This window comes from Agelaius tricolor, unplaced genomic scaffold, assembly GCF_023055355.1.
Source record: "Agelaius tricolor isolate 1412-34295 unplaced genomic scaffold, bAgeTri1.0.p SCAF_1, whole genome shotgun sequence".
In the NCBI taxonomy this organism is placed as follows: Eukaryota; Metazoa; Chordata; class Aves; order Passeriformes; family Icteridae; genus Agelaius; species Agelaius tricolor.
In genome coordinates this window covers 89928212-89943511 of record NW_027269261.1, presented here as the reverse complement: position 1 = coordinate 89943511, position 15300 = coordinate 89928212, and the positions used below count along the sequence as shown (strand labels likewise).

The 15300-nt window shown below is 41.4% G+C and overlaps 1 protein-coding gene across 1 annotated transcript in view; it reads left to right on the top strand.

The window, feature by feature from the left end:
- Positions 1–798: 798 nt before the first annotated feature.
- COL21A1 (collagen type XXI alpha 1 chain) overlaps positions 799–15300 on the top strand; it is a 90629-nt gene continuing 76127 nt past the window's right edge. Inside the window, exon 1 of the mRNA XM_071442779.1 lies at positions 799–913. The gene's annotated coding sequence lies outside the window, so the exon portion shown is untranslated. The remainder of the gene's footprint in view (positions 914–15300) is intronic.

Genomic DNA, 15300 nt, shown 5'->3' with positions numbered 1-15300 from the left:
TGCTGGCCATCCATAAGCCACACTGGTTTCTAATGTAGGTGTGCTTTATTTGCAGAGAGCTAGGGAACAGCACTCCCCTTTGCACCTATCAACCTCAGACCCATGTTAGCTAGGCACCCAGTCTGATGAAAACTAACACTTCTGTGTTATTTACTTAATGCTTTTCTCTATATGCATTCTGTCACAGAAGGTCAAGGCTTGTGTTACACAGCTCTGATATTTCTCCAAGAGCTTTCATGGATGTGCAGGAACAGGCAAGGGGAACATCAATCACCTAGGTACAACCTGTAAATAAATAATTAGGGAATGGCCCCAGAGGTCTTAAATACTGCTTCACCTGAGCCAGGTGGGCTTGCACACGTCTTTCAAGTGTGGGGATTCTCAAAGTTTTTGTGAAGGTGGTGAGAAACACTGGCTCCTGCTTTCAGTAAAACCTCCTAACACCTGAAAGTCATATGCTTATTGTCTAAACAGTGTTCCCAACAGTCTGTCTCCTGGACACAGCAATCTCTGAGGCCAAGACTCAGAAGTCATTTTGTCCCTTCACCTGGAGAAGAAACGCTGAATGAAGGGCAGGAATATATCACCAAACTACTTCAAACCACCGGCCTGTCCCTCTGGTATCCACCAGCTTGCTGATCCCCGATGCAGCCGGGGGTCGGGATGCTGTTCCAGAGCGGGGAAAGCCTGTCCGAGCCGGGGCCGTGCGGGACGGCGGGGGCGGCACTCGGGCTGGCCGCGGGCCAGCAGGGCCGTGCCAGGGCGCGGGGGCGGCGCTGCCGGCGGGGCGGCTCCGCGGGGCCGAGGCTGCCGCGGTGGAGCGGGCGCGGGGCAGAGCGCGGCACGGCAGCGGGAGCGGCCGGCGGTAAGGGGGCACCGCGGCCGCGGAGGGACGGCGAGCGGCCGCCTGCAGGTCAGAGGGGTGCCGGGGACGCGGGGCCAGGCGGGCTGCCCGGGGCCGCATCCCGGCGGGGCTCCGTTCGCTGCAGGAGCAGTGAGGACAGGGACAGACACGGGGCAGGTGCAGCCCCTGGGGCGCCTCGGGCACCGCTCCGCAGCCGGGCAGCCGCCGCGGGAGCCGGCCGTGGGCGCTGGGGAGCCGGGGGGCTGAGCTAGAGAAGCTTGTGCCCCCTCCTTAGTAGGGAGCTGACAGTGGATTCTGTCCCTGATGCAGGGTTGGGTGGTTTTTTTTTTTTTTTTTTTTTCTTTTTTGCAACGTGACTGCGGTGCGTGCAGGAGATTGGACTAGCATGACACCCTCGCTTAGTTTATTGGCACGAGATGAAATAATTTATGTCCTGCTATGTCCTTCTGTGCCATACAGAAACCTGCATTATTCTTGCACTGTAACCAGTACCGGGTTACTGGTTAACTGCTTTAATAGGTTGTGGCATGGGAGTACAAACTTTACAAGAATTAGTAAAGTAGATGGGTTCATAATAACTGCAATTATACTTGTTTCTGTACCTGAAAAGAAAAATTTACTCTGTGGGCCACTTCTGATTATTGCTATTTAGTTGTGTAATGCTTAGATGTACATAGTATTTACTGTGCTGGAAGGATCTGGTCTTTGAGGATTAAAAGACTGGGAAACCTGTCCATTGGTTGATTGTGAAAGTCTTCCAGCTTCCAGCTACCTGAGAAAGCCTTGTGGATCTGTTAGAGTTAGTAAACTTGGAAATTTTCTCCAAACCTTATTGATTGTGGTTGTTCTCATTATATATATCACTCAAATATTTATTCAAATACATAATACCGAACTAAAGGATGAGCACAAAATATTTCTTTTAAGGATTGTGCTAAGTAGTTTCCTTAGGAAATTTATTTTTCAGCATGAAGACTTTGACAGGATGCAACATGTTAGAGATGTGCAAAATCAAAAATTTCTTTTGGGGATGCATAGCAGGATTATAGCAGATGTGCGATGGCATCTCTTGGTAGTTGTGATTTTAGGGTTTGTGTCTGGTATCAGTACTATCTGAGATTCTGGACACCAAAGTTCCAGCAATCTTACTCATTCAGCAGGAGATGAGTAGCCAGAGGTGGTCAGAGATCTAGAAAACATAATCTTTGGGAAAACAGTGCAAGAACTGGAATGTTGCGATCTAGGGAAGCAAAAACTGATGAGAGATGTGGTAACAATCTTTGACTGTATAATTGGTTTCTGCAGAGTGGTGGGAAGCAAACTCTTCTCCACATCCAGTGGAGATATGACAAGAGCCAGGAAAGGTTAGGTTAAATTGGTAGGGAAAATCCTGTCTAATTATAATTGAGCATTTCATGTCCAAGCAATCACCAGAAATCCATAAGACAAATGTGATCCTGCCTTCCTTTTGTCAAAGACACTAAATGACCTCTCCAGGTCCATTAAAGATTCCAGGGGTGGCAGATGCAACTAGGAGACCAGCCTGTGAACTCACATACTCCTGATGATGATCATGCATATCAAAGAACCAGCTCTGTGAGGTAAACAGGGCTCAGTGATCCATTTGTAATATTTCACTCTCATGCCTAACTTTTATACTAGATTTTGTTATTCTTCTCCCTTCTGCTCAAACTGCATTTGCCATTGAAGTCTGAGAGCAGTGGTGTGTGATCTGCTGATGAACATCACATCTTGGTTTGGTACCATCATAGCCAGTAAATTGACTTGTTGGTAAATGTTAGGAAATTTCAGCTGCATTTTGAAGTACAGTTCTGCAAAGTGGATCACATTGTTTCATTGAGTCCTCAGTAATTCAGAGTGTCTCAGAAAGTCCATGAGGCAGAACTACTTTGGTTTAATTCATGTCTATATTGGCTATGATTATCATCGTGGAAAGTACTCAGAATATAATTCAGTTTGCAAGCATACTTTGAAATTTGTAGTTTGTCCTACTACATTTAACAAAGTTTTGCCTGCAGTATTAGCCAAACTAATTACAGAAATAGCGGACTTAAATGAGTATAGGTGGTTTTCTTCCCCTTACCTCCATTCTAGAGCTTTTTGCTGCTTACCTCAATATTTATTCTTTTATCGTGTTATTCTTTGTATTATGTTTATGAATTTTAATGTTAATTATATTACAAATTCTACCACAGTCTTTACTTCCAGAAATTAATTTCCCAGTATAAAAAAGGATCACTTAGGTTTTTTTGAACATTCCTATTTTATAAGAGTGGGAACAGGCAAGGCCTAACCTGTCTTTCTAGATTATTTTTTACTATTTTGTGTCCTGTGTTCTGCCCTTAGTATTTGGATAGACATTGAATAAAGCTGATTCAATCTTTCCAGTGTCTCTTTATGAAAAAAGAGACCCTTTCAATGCTCTTAGTCATCTGTTTTATTAAGATGTCTTTGTTTCTGCCTTTTTTCTCTTCTTTGAGCTGACATGACCAGAGCTGAGCCCAGTAGGCCTGCTGAAGACATGCTGTTCCTGAGGCATCTTCTGCTCCTTGCTTCTCAGCTGCTTTCCATCACACCCATGGCAGCGTGGCAGGCTAGAGTGCTTGAAGACTAACCAAGATGTGCCTTATAAAATGTCTTTCATTTGTTTTTTCTGATTTGTGGCTCTGGACCCCATCAGAGTTTCTCTGAATCATCTCAAGGATGAATTTTGTCAGGGTATAGCAGTAGGGGCTCCCCATGCAGGGGTGGCAGGGATGAGCCGGGCCTGTCCCACTGCCCCAGCACAGAGCAGAGTCTCTGGGGGCACCAGGGCAGCCCCAGCCCTGCACATCTGGTGCCTCCCTGGGAAATGGCTGAGGCCAGGCTGGGACCTGGGCCTGCACCTGGACCTGGCTCCATGAGGCCATGGCCAGGTCAGGCTGGGCTGTGGCGTTACTGGAACAGGGGCTGATGGCCCAGGGGGCTGACATGGCAGCTCGAGTTGTGGGATGGGCTGGTGAAGGCTTGGTGAAGGCCCTTGACTCATTTCAGAGGTTCACTGACCCAAGTTTTGTGTTGGTAACATGTGAAATCTACCCATCAGCACAGTAGCAGGTATCGGAAATATCCGGAAATGTTGAGCTTTAGGGAGAGTGGGCCTACACAACCTGGAAGGTCAACTTTGGCATCTGTCCCAGGGTGACAGTCACAAAGAGTCTGCCTGAGAGTTTAGCTCCCCCACTTACACAAACCAACGTGGCCTCTAGAACGGGTGTTCTGTGATAGAGAAGTGTGTGCTTGAGCACCGCATTGTTCTGCAGCATTCCTTGGCTCGCCTGTCCTGCAGCGTGTCGGGCCGCAGGGTTTGCTGCCTGCTGTGCATTCTCTGCGTGGAGAATCCAGGGCACCTGCTCCCACACCGCTGGTGGCAAAGCTCAGATCTTTGGGTTGAAGGTGGCTCCTCCAGCCAGGTCTGCTTGTAAGTAGCCAATACTAGTCATCTGGAGTAAAATTTAGGGTAAGCAGACAATTATCAAGAAGATTGCTACACCATGACAAGACATACTGCTTTGTTGAGTAAAAGCAACCCCATAGTAATCAAGGCTTGACATTTCTTCCCCCCTTTTTGCCCATGAAAATAGGCTGAGCCCTGCAAGGCTTCTGTGTTCCTTCATTTAGAACTTGTCTGGCACTGGAAAAACACAATATGTGGTAGAAGAAAACTTGGGCCTGTGGGAGTGTAGAAAAATGTCTTGAGGGACTTTTTTCCTCTCTCTGGTTTCTGTGGTACTGGGGTGCAGTGAGACTTACAAAGGAAACTTTTCCAAGTTGCTATTAATCTGCACAGGCATTGTTTTAAAGCACTGCTGATTGGTTTAGTCTTTGAGGGTAGATGTCAGGCACACTATTCATGATTAACAGCAGATAGAGACCAGGGAGATGAGCAATATTGATCATACTGAATAATACTATGAGTGGAGAATACAAGGTAAATATGTGTCAACCTTTTGGAATTTTGTGTGATTTATATAATTTCAATGTTGTATAATTGATCTTTTTATTAGTGTGCTTTATGCTGTAGTGAAACAGGATTTAAATAGTGAGAAGTTAATAGTTGCTCCAAGTAAAACACACAGGCACTGGAATGAGCCCCAATCTCTATAACTAAGAACATGCAAAAATTCCAGGGAAGTTTGTTCGAACTTGATGTGGTGCAGAATAAAACCATCATTCATGCCAGTGAGATTTGCATTTTTCCTTGAATTTTCTGTCTGTTCAAAACAAGCCAGTTAAGTGTACTGTTTTAGCACATAGGAAATTTACCTTTCTACCTTGTATATTTGTAGTTTAAGGCTGCTTCATAATTCAGATTTTTGCATTCCAAGATTTTTCTCTCTCCTGTGGTTCTGGTAGCTTGCTCTGAAGCTCTAGTTTGAACTAATAACAAAGAAGGGCTGGAGGCTTCTTAGTAATGACAGAAATGAATATAAATATGGCAAAATGAGCTGGTTATGGAGATCACAGAAGGTAAGACAAGGAGGGACTGGGATGAACTGCAGGTCCTCTGGGGCAGGAATAGTTGAGAAGTGGCTGCAAGGGCTCTTTGGCTTCAGAACTCTAGTAGTTGGTGTCTTCTGGCAGCCGACAATGGGACAGAGGCATGAGTAGGGCTCAGGGACAGGGAAGGTTTGGCAGAGATTTGTGGCAGCAGGGTCTCTTTCATTCCCTCACACTTTCCATCCAGACCAGTTCTTCTCATTGTCTTTTTTACTGTCCCACGTTGTGGGGTGCCTTTTATGGCCTCTGCAGTCATCCATTTTTACTCAAGCTAACATTTTTTCTTTCCCTCTTCATTGCCCCCTGCTAATCCTCCCCAGGCTTTGGGAAAAGAGCTGGGATCTCAGGGTCAGTTGTTCCTGCTGTCAGGAAGGTGGTAAAGGGGGGTATGAAGAGAGGTGAGGGGCCTGGGCAGAGGTGAAGACAGCACTTCAGTAACCTTTTAGAGAGAGATTTACTCCTTCTGGAGCCCTGCTTGATGCGAGGGATGTCTGGCAGAGAGGCACAGCAAGTGTGCCTCACGTACACTCAGTCTCTGTCCTCGGAGATGGTGGCAGAGTGCTGTGTGAATAGGTGCTAATCAGCAGTTGAGGATGTAGCTCTGCCATTCCCGTATTTAGCATGGGTAAAATCTGCTGCAGAAGGGGACTACTTGCTTACAAAAGTGCAGGTTTATGGGTGTAAAAGATGTTGGATGAAGAAGTGATCATTGGGTTTTTGAATGTTTTAATTAGGAAGTTAATCTTATCTGGGAGGGCTTTAAATATGGAATATACACAGCTGTGTATGTGCTGTGCAATAAAAATTGTAGGATATTTAAAGATACCTGTTTATCTGTTGAATATGTTAGAAAAGCATCTTTACCCAAGCTGACTTTGAAAGGGAAAATTGAGTTGTTGGGATGAAGAGTGCCCCATCTTCTGTGGCTGGAGTGTTCATTAACAATGCCATTTGATTAGCTCAGAACTTTTTTGTATATTTCAAAGACCGCTTACTCTACCCAAGCCTCTGTATTTTTTTTGCATTTAATCCAGTTTACCAAATATACAGTATTGATTTGCATTATCCAAACTGAAAGTTCTTTTCCCTTTTGTGTAAATTTTCAGAGCCATTGTGATGACAAAACATGTCCTAACTTGCCTGAACTAATTTTTATCCTACATCAAAAAATGGAAGAAAAAAAACAAACTCTGAGCTCTAGTTTGAAATTAAGCCAACAATTTTTAAAGCATGCCAACTTGGATTTTCCAAAATATGTTATAACAATCTGTACTTTCTTCATTAAGTAAAGTTAATGATTTCCAAAAGTTTTCTTTTTAGTCAGAACTGTCTCAGCATATAAAAAGGAGCCCAGTTGTGGGGCTCGAAGGTGACTCGAAGACACATAAATGAATCGTGCTGCAGCTGGTATAACAGCAGGAGTATATCTAGGTGTAGCCTTTAATAGACATTTGGGAAGTCTTGTCAAAAGTACCTTGTGCTCCTTTTGGTCTCAGTTGGTAATTCCAATTCCCACCCCCTTATGAGCTCCCTGGTTCCACAAGAGTTGCCAGGATCATGTATCTAGAGGTCTAGATAAATTTGCATAGTTGTATTAAGAGTACAATTTATAAAAGTATCAGATTATTGAGATCAGTTTAAAATTTGTGGTATAACTCTTGCTTCACTAAAGTGTGCAGACTTTTGCCAGACTAGCAGAGGAACTGCCAACAAGCATGATGGGCTTTCTAGACTGTCTGTGTAATTCATACATTTGAGGGAAGATGTATGAAGTAGTATGCAATTCTTTTCCTGATGTTGGATGCTGAAAAGGTTCAAATTTTAGGTGCAACTAGAAAACTCCACTGTCAGTGTCCTCAAATGTATTTTTTTTTCTTAGTCTTTTAACCACCTGGGATTACCCTGGAGCTGTGTCCCCAAGAGACTCCATTGGACAGAGATCTAAGCAAGGCCATTTAAACCTCTTTAGTTGCAACCTTCCTTGACCAGATCAGTATGTTCCTCCTTACTTGCACTTGGGATCTGACCCTGGTTTTCTACTGTTTCCCCTTTACTCATTGCACATGGAAAAGACGGAATAATATTCCCAGCTGATTAAACAGTGTAAGTAAGCATAGCTGCAGTGTCCTGTGTGGAGAAGAGGAGCAGACACATCTGTGCAATGCTTACAGGGTGGGTGAATTATGCAGAACGTGGCTTGATAGAAGAAGTGGAAATGGACCATGCAGAGCTTGTAGTATTGTGAATTCACTTCTTTCTCAGTTGTGGGAAATGTTGCAAAAAAGCATTCTTTGGGAAGTGACTCTGAGATTACACTTTATGCCCAAGACAAAAACCCAGGGGAAAGTTACATAATGCTGGACTTCCATTTTATCAGAGGTTTGATTACCCATGGAAAGTGGACATGGGAGTCTCCAGCTCTTTAATTCTTGGTCTTGATAGCACAGGACTATAAAGGGTAAAGTAGATCACTCCTGGCAAAATATAAGCTGAACTGAATGTCAGTGTCTTGGTAAGAATCTATGTGCCTTCTTTCCCCAAGTGGAATGGTATCTGCCTAGCTATCACATTTTGCTTAAAAAGTTTCCATTAAGAGGGAGCAGAACTGGGTGGATGAAAGTGAGAGAACTTTTGAGATAGATCATGACATCTTCTGTCGACTCATGGGACAGAACAGTGTGGAAAAGTACAGCCAAGAACACTGGAGTTACTGTACAGCCCTTCATAGCAAAAGTGAAGTGAAACTCTATGTGGAAATATAATAATACAGAGTGTTAATATGTGGAGGGGAATTATCAAAGACAACCCCCCTATTACCTTTCCCACTGAAAAGAAATTTAAATTCTCACCTACTGAAAAGAAGTCCTCTGTCTTTCAGAAGCTGTCGTTTGCAGTGAAAGTGAGCATCAAATGGCAAACCTAAGAAACCCAACCAAATAAATTAAATGTCTTTGAATAGGTGTGTCTGGAAGTTAAGAGAGAATGGGGAAATAATGGCAGTTAGGAGACCTGGAGGCATTTTTTCGTATCCCTGAAAAGTAAAATCCAGAATTCTTCAGGTCCTATGTAGAATGACACCAGCCATGAGAAATCAGTGATGATAAAATCTATCTAAATGCTCACAATATATTAAACTGTAAAAGATATGCCCTTTCAGTACAAAGAAGATAAAATGATAAAGGAGTTTTTTTGCTGTTTTACTACCATGGAAAAGAATAAGTGTTAGGGAAGAGGAGGAAGATTTGCTGAATAGAAATAACAGCAAATTCTTTTTAAAGGTCCTAGACAATGGTGGTTTATGTTTGTTATTCCCTGGTGAATTTTCAATGAGGAGAAAGGAATGTAATTGTATGCCCCTGTGATTAAGTCCATTTGCTGTGCAGAGGGGCCCACATGGCCATGGCGTGCTCATGACTGGGCTGAAATGAACATTGACAAGTTTTGCCAAAAAGGGGAGGGAAGCCGGAACGCAGAGGATTTCATTAAGGAGCTCAAAAGAGAGGACAGCTGCACCTAATTTTCAGAAGCACATATTTGTCTTCGAGGAAGCTAAGCAGTACCAAGAATAAAGATTAATTTTTATTTCCTAAAGAGCAAAGACATTCCATTTATTTTATCTTGTGTTTTCTTTTCTGATCTGGATTTAAATAAGGTATCTGCCCTCAGAAGAGGTGTTTCTAGCAAAGGAGAATTTCTTCTCTGTGCATGCATAAGTATACCTACTAAGTACTCACTGTAGTTGTCAGTGGCTCATGGTTTGATGGTACCTCTCAGTAGGAAGGAAAAGGCATTCAACAAAACCATCCTGGAGCTGTCCAATACAGAGCATTTCCTTTGAAGAAGGCTTGGTTTTCTCTGTTCTTCAACACTTGACCACATGCAGTTTTGGACTTGTTTCATAGTCACTGTATGTGATTTTTAAATAGATCTGGGTGATCCATGTCTCCAGCTCCTGCAGAATTACTTATAGGATGCTTATTGGGCAACTGCAGGCAATGAAATCTTGCTCAGAAATCAAGGAGCTATGAAAATTCTGTTACATGGCGATTTCATTCTGAAAACTCTCTTACATTAATACTACAATAGAACTTGGGCACTGATGATTGACACCTGAAGTAAATATGTAATTGCTTTAAATAACCTGTTTTCTCCTTTGAATAAACAGGAAGTAGCCTTCCCTCCTGAAAATGAGTAGGTTAAGATGTTGAGAACATTTTGATACAATGGAAAATATTGATAATTATTACAAAAATTGTTATGAATTACTTCTATGTCCTTTTGTGATACAAACACAGATTTTTGTACTTTTCCATGAAGTAGTTATTTTCTAGTTTTTGTTGCTTACACCTTTTTCACTAGTTGATGTTTTCAGTCTATTTTGGTTTTTGTGGAACCTTAAAAACATGACTGAAAAGAAATTGGCTTTCTGTATTTGTATATACACTTTTTTCTTCTTTAATGCTATCTGAGAACCAATTATCATGGACGCATGGACGTATATAGAGTTCCTGTTCAAGTTCTTTCCAAAACATACATGAGAGTATTTAATTTTAAAGAGCTAAAATATAAAGTAATGCTTATGTATTATAATAGCATTGCTAGCTGTTGTGGCTAAATCATAGCTAAATTGTGTGAGTTCTCATGAATTACATAGCCCAAAGAAGAATCAAGAATGTAATCACACATTTTGAAATAAGGCTCAGTTACAAGAAAATCCATTTTAGTGAGAGCTGGATTTATTTCTTATAGTTTAAGTAAGGAAACAGTATATGATACTATACACACCATTTTTGACTCTTGATACTATACCAAAGATTCCTCCAAAAATACATTTTTTTAGGGAGATGATCGTTATATAAAATAAGATTGTAAATAACCATGTAAAGTTATTTAGCCTATTGCATAGATTATCTAGAATTCACACACCACGTACATAATTATTGAGGTCTCAAAGTACCTTCAAATACCACAATTTTTGCAGTGGCAAATATAACTTCTGTGAAATTACCCTGAAAGACTTAAGTTGGCATTCTTGTAGAATTCAATATTTCAGTAGTTTTGTATTTTGTAAACATATTATCAACACTGGAGGAATAGAATTTCAAAGAATACTTCTTTTTGTTTCTTTACATGAAAGACAATGTTTGGTGGAGGTTTGAGCACTGCATATCATTCTGTAACTGGAAATAGAATAGCTGTTATTTAAAGTTTCAAGTTAGAGGGTGTAATGTGTATGCTTATTTATTTTGATTACTTCTTGATCTGTTTTGTTTGCAGGCCCAGTTGTACAGACACAATGCTTTGTTTATGCCTTAACACAACAAATTACAGTCCAGGTGCAGATTTTATGATCCATTGAGATCACTATTCTTTTTTTTTTTTTTTTGAGTGGAAACTGCAGTCTATCCAGTCATTTTAAGTTGAAGAAGTTACACTCTGTACAATACTTGGTTTTGTCTAAACACACAGATGTTAATTTTACAACTTGTAGGTAAATGCTATAGTTATTTTTACATGTCTGTGTTAAAGTTTACATATTTTTTTATACTTCAGCATGAAATGTAGACAATAACATACTTTATTAAAACCAAATTTGTCTGTCTCTTCCTTAGTATTAAATTCTGTAAAAAAATTTTCTATATTCTTTGGCAGAAGTAAGGTAACTTTATTATTGGCTTGTAGCCAATAGCACACTTAACGGCTTCTTTAGGATTTTCCCCTTCAGGATGTCTTTGAGCAGAACTGGAGAAGTGTCTCTCTGTCTCTGGCACTCACTCAGTGATGCTCTGGAGCACTGAGAGCCAAGACCTGTGGCAGGGGCTGTGCCTAACTCCAGTCTACCTTCACCGCCACAAGGTTGCCCTCTGGTACAGAGGTTTCAACACCTCGTGGTCATACTGTGTTCTTACCCCTTACCTTACTAGAGGAGATAAATATACAAATGCATTTTTGAACCTTTTTAAAATTCATGTTAATTAAGTCTACTAACATTTTTTCTGCAAAGCAAACTTTATAGACCAGGAACATAAAAGGGACTATGTTTAGAAACTCTTCATCTGCATCCATGTTGATTTCTTTTTGTGCTTGTTGTCTGATTTAAATTAATTATTGCTATATGTTGGATAAGTTGGTTATATAGCTTTTTTACCTTTATTTTTCGCCATATGTAGTTGTTCATGCTGCATTCTTACTATATTTTCAACAGTTTATCAATCCCACAATTTAAAAGCTAATAGATATTTTCTAGTAACACTCTAAAAATTATTAGGAATCTCATCATTATGGTGAAATAATATAAACCAAGTTACTTTATGTTGATTCTCCATAGCATAAATGTAGGCACTGATGAATCTCTAGATTGGGGTTACCACAACAAGAACCAGCAGCACCTCATTTTGTAACTAACTGCTTTGTAACTTGTAAAAATGCGCTAATATTACCTCCAGCATCTTTTGTGCTCTGATGAAAAACGGTCAAACTCTTGGGAATGTTGGCAGACAGTTGACAATTGTCTCAATATAATTAAAAAGAATCACTCCCAAAAGGGAGGCTGCAGAACACCATGGCGTGAAGAATCTGTGCTGGTGGTACTGTTAAACCATGGCTTTTTATTTACTGTAGGAAATACAAATTGATGTTTAACACATGCATTTATCTCCATAAGCCTTCTTTATATGAGGTCGCTAAGACTGTATGCACAGTGCTTTTGTCCAACTGTGTAATCCTTAGCTTCAAGTGCCACAATAAACCCTAGAAACACTACAAATGTTTGCTCTGAAATGCTGTAAGTGATGCTCATGATGTGCTCCCTCTTGTATATAAATTCATCTTTTTAAACAAACAAACAAATAAACAAACCAACCTGAAATCAACCACTTTTCTAAGAGCATGAGTTTGATATTAAAAAAGAAAAGCTCATCTCAAGTTGAATAGCTCTGGAATATGTCTCAAAATGATTTCTGGCACAAATAATAATTATTCCTTTCACTTTTTAAACTTTCTATTAAAACTTGTGATAATATAAAATCTGGGTTTTTTTTTTAATTTTTTTTATTTGAGGTATTCCTCTGAAAGCCAAGTTGTACACCTGGTGTTATGCAAGAAAGCATGACCTATACTTTGTTCAGGCCTGTGTGTTACCATCAATATGCTGGGTAAGCAACTTGCCATAGGTCCTAATAAGTGTGCCATGCTGCTTTTTTCATCCTTTTGCAAACTACCTTGCTGACACTTCTTAATGGACTCTATGGAAAATAAGTTACTCGTGTCCTGTACATTTTGAAATATGGGAACTACTTCAGAAAAATCAATCACTGTTTTTGAAAGAAAAAAATGTTCCCTATACTGCTCTACTGGTCATTTAATTCACTGGTGGCTAATTTAGGTCAAATTGGCTGATTCAGAAATGTGACACTCTTGAATTATTAAGAGATTCTAGGCCCCTTCATGTCAAAAAGAAGCAAAAAGCAGAACTGTTTGCACTTTTCTCTTGAACATGAAAGTTGCAATTGGAATGGCATGAAGGATACAGAATAGAATAATAAAATTCTTAAGGCTGGAAAAGACCTTTAAGAACATCAAGTCCAACTGCCAACCCAGCACCATTACTACCTTGACCATTAAACCATGTCCTCAAGGGAAAGTCTTTGGCTGTTTACTGTATGGATTATATAACCATTTAATAAAATATATAATCTCTCAGAATAGTCTGTGGTAGGTCTTCTGGTAAATAATATTTAGCTGTTGCTCAAAAGAGGGAGGAAAGTGCCTGATTTATTTCATTTCCCTGGTAGGAACCTAAGAGATGTTTGAGTGATGAGTGCTTATGACTGTTTGGGATCACTGCTGAGTATAGTAGCAAGTCTCATGGCCTGGGGGCCAGACGACTCTCTAACCCATATGTTGAGCATTTCTTCATGGATGTAGAGTGGGAGGAAGGAATTTGCCTTCTTCCCATGAGTAAACTGGCAAGATGGAACAGGATGCAGCCTTCCACCCCCACTCCATCCTTGCAGTGCCAGTTTGTAGGGAACAGCCTACAATGCACAGAAATTATTTTCTGCAGTTTTGAACACTGAGATTTCTAACAACTTCTAAGTGCAGAACAAATGTGCATGCCCTTGTCTGTTGATACTGTAATACCGAAAACTCTCAGCCTTCAAGGTAGTTCTCCTCACAATATCCTGGAGTTTTAGTGTTGCACTCCCACTTAAACTCCCCCAGCCCCAAGAGAGTGCTGACCAGGACTGCATGCAGCTTCTGCACCCTCACTCCCCATACCCCAAGAGTCCTCCAGAGACCTTCAGACATCTGACCTTCCTCTAGGTTCTCTCTCAGTGACCTGTAGCAATGCAGACACCCACACAAGGAGCTAAATTACTTTTTTAAAGGCCATTATTTAAATAATCAGAGACAGGTTTACTAGCAGACACTGAGGGATATCTAAAAAGCAGCACTTCCTAGATCATCCAGAATAATTTTCATCAGGTTATTCTATGTAGATTACTTCAGCAATGTTTTTTTTTTGTCTTACTGTTCCATAGATAATCACCTAAATATGCACTGTTGCTCCAAGACTGGGATAAAATAGAGCAGACTGTTTGGATATGTGAAGTTGTGTTGGGTTTGTGTGGCCAGGTTTTGATATCAGTGGGGGTTCTGTGGTGGCTTCTTTGAGAAGCTGCTAGAAGCTTCTCCTGTGTCTACAGGGTCAATACCAGCTAGCTCCAAGGTGGGTCTGCAGTTGCTGTTGGCCAAGGCTGAGCCCATCACTAATGGTGGTAGTGCCTTTGAGATAATTTTGTTAAGAAGAAGGAAAAAACCTGTGCAATGGCAACTGCAGCCAGAGAGAGGAGTGAGCACATGGGAGAGGAGCAGCTCTGCAGATAGCAGGGTCGGTGCAGGAGGGGCACAAGGTGCTCCAGGTGTCAGAGTGAAGATTCCCTTGTAGCCTGTGGCAAAGACTATGGTGAGGCCCTGCAGCCCATGGAGGATGGGGGTGCAGAGATCCACCCTCCTGGAGGAGCCCACTCTGGAGCAGGTGGATGCCTGAACAAGTCTGTGACTCCATGGGAAGCCTGTGCTGGAGCAAGCTCCTGGCAGGACTTGTGACCCCGCAAGGGACTCACACTGGAGCAGTTCATGAAGAATTTTATCATGTGCAAAGGACCTTGGAGGACTTTGTGGAGCACTGCATCCCATGGGAGGGGACCCCATGCCAGAGCATGGGAATCTTCCTCTGAAGAGCAACAAATAAAATGTGTGATGAACTGATTGCAACCCCCATTCTCCCTCCCCCCTGTGCTGCTGGGAGAAGGAAGTAGAGAATTTGTGACTAAAGTTGAGGCTGGAAAGAAGGAAGGGCTATGGGGAAGGTGTTTTTAAGATATGCTTTTATTTCTTGTGATCCTACTTTGATTGGTGATAAATTAAAATAATTTTTCCCCTAGTAGAGTCTGTTTTGACTGTGATGGCAACTGGTCATGATCTCCCCCTGACCTCATCTCAACCCATGAACCCCTTGTTGTATTTTCTTTCTTCCTTCAGCTGGGGTGGGAAGTGATAGAGCAGCTTTGGTGGGCACCTGGCCTCTAGCTGGAGTCACCCCACCGCAGAAGTACAAGGTTTTTAAGTAGAAGTAGGGAATTTATCTGGGATCTTACAGTAACAAGCATATTAAAATAAAGAACAGCTCCCTGTTGAGATGTCTTCCTGGGACATCAGGAAATATTGGTGTTTTTTCGATGTGAAAAAGTGATTTACAGCATCCAGGGAGCATACTGTACTTTGTATGGTATCTACTGGCTTACTTCATATTTTTTCTTAATGCTTTTTATCTTTCTATGGTGAAAGGAGAGAAATACACAGGAATCTTC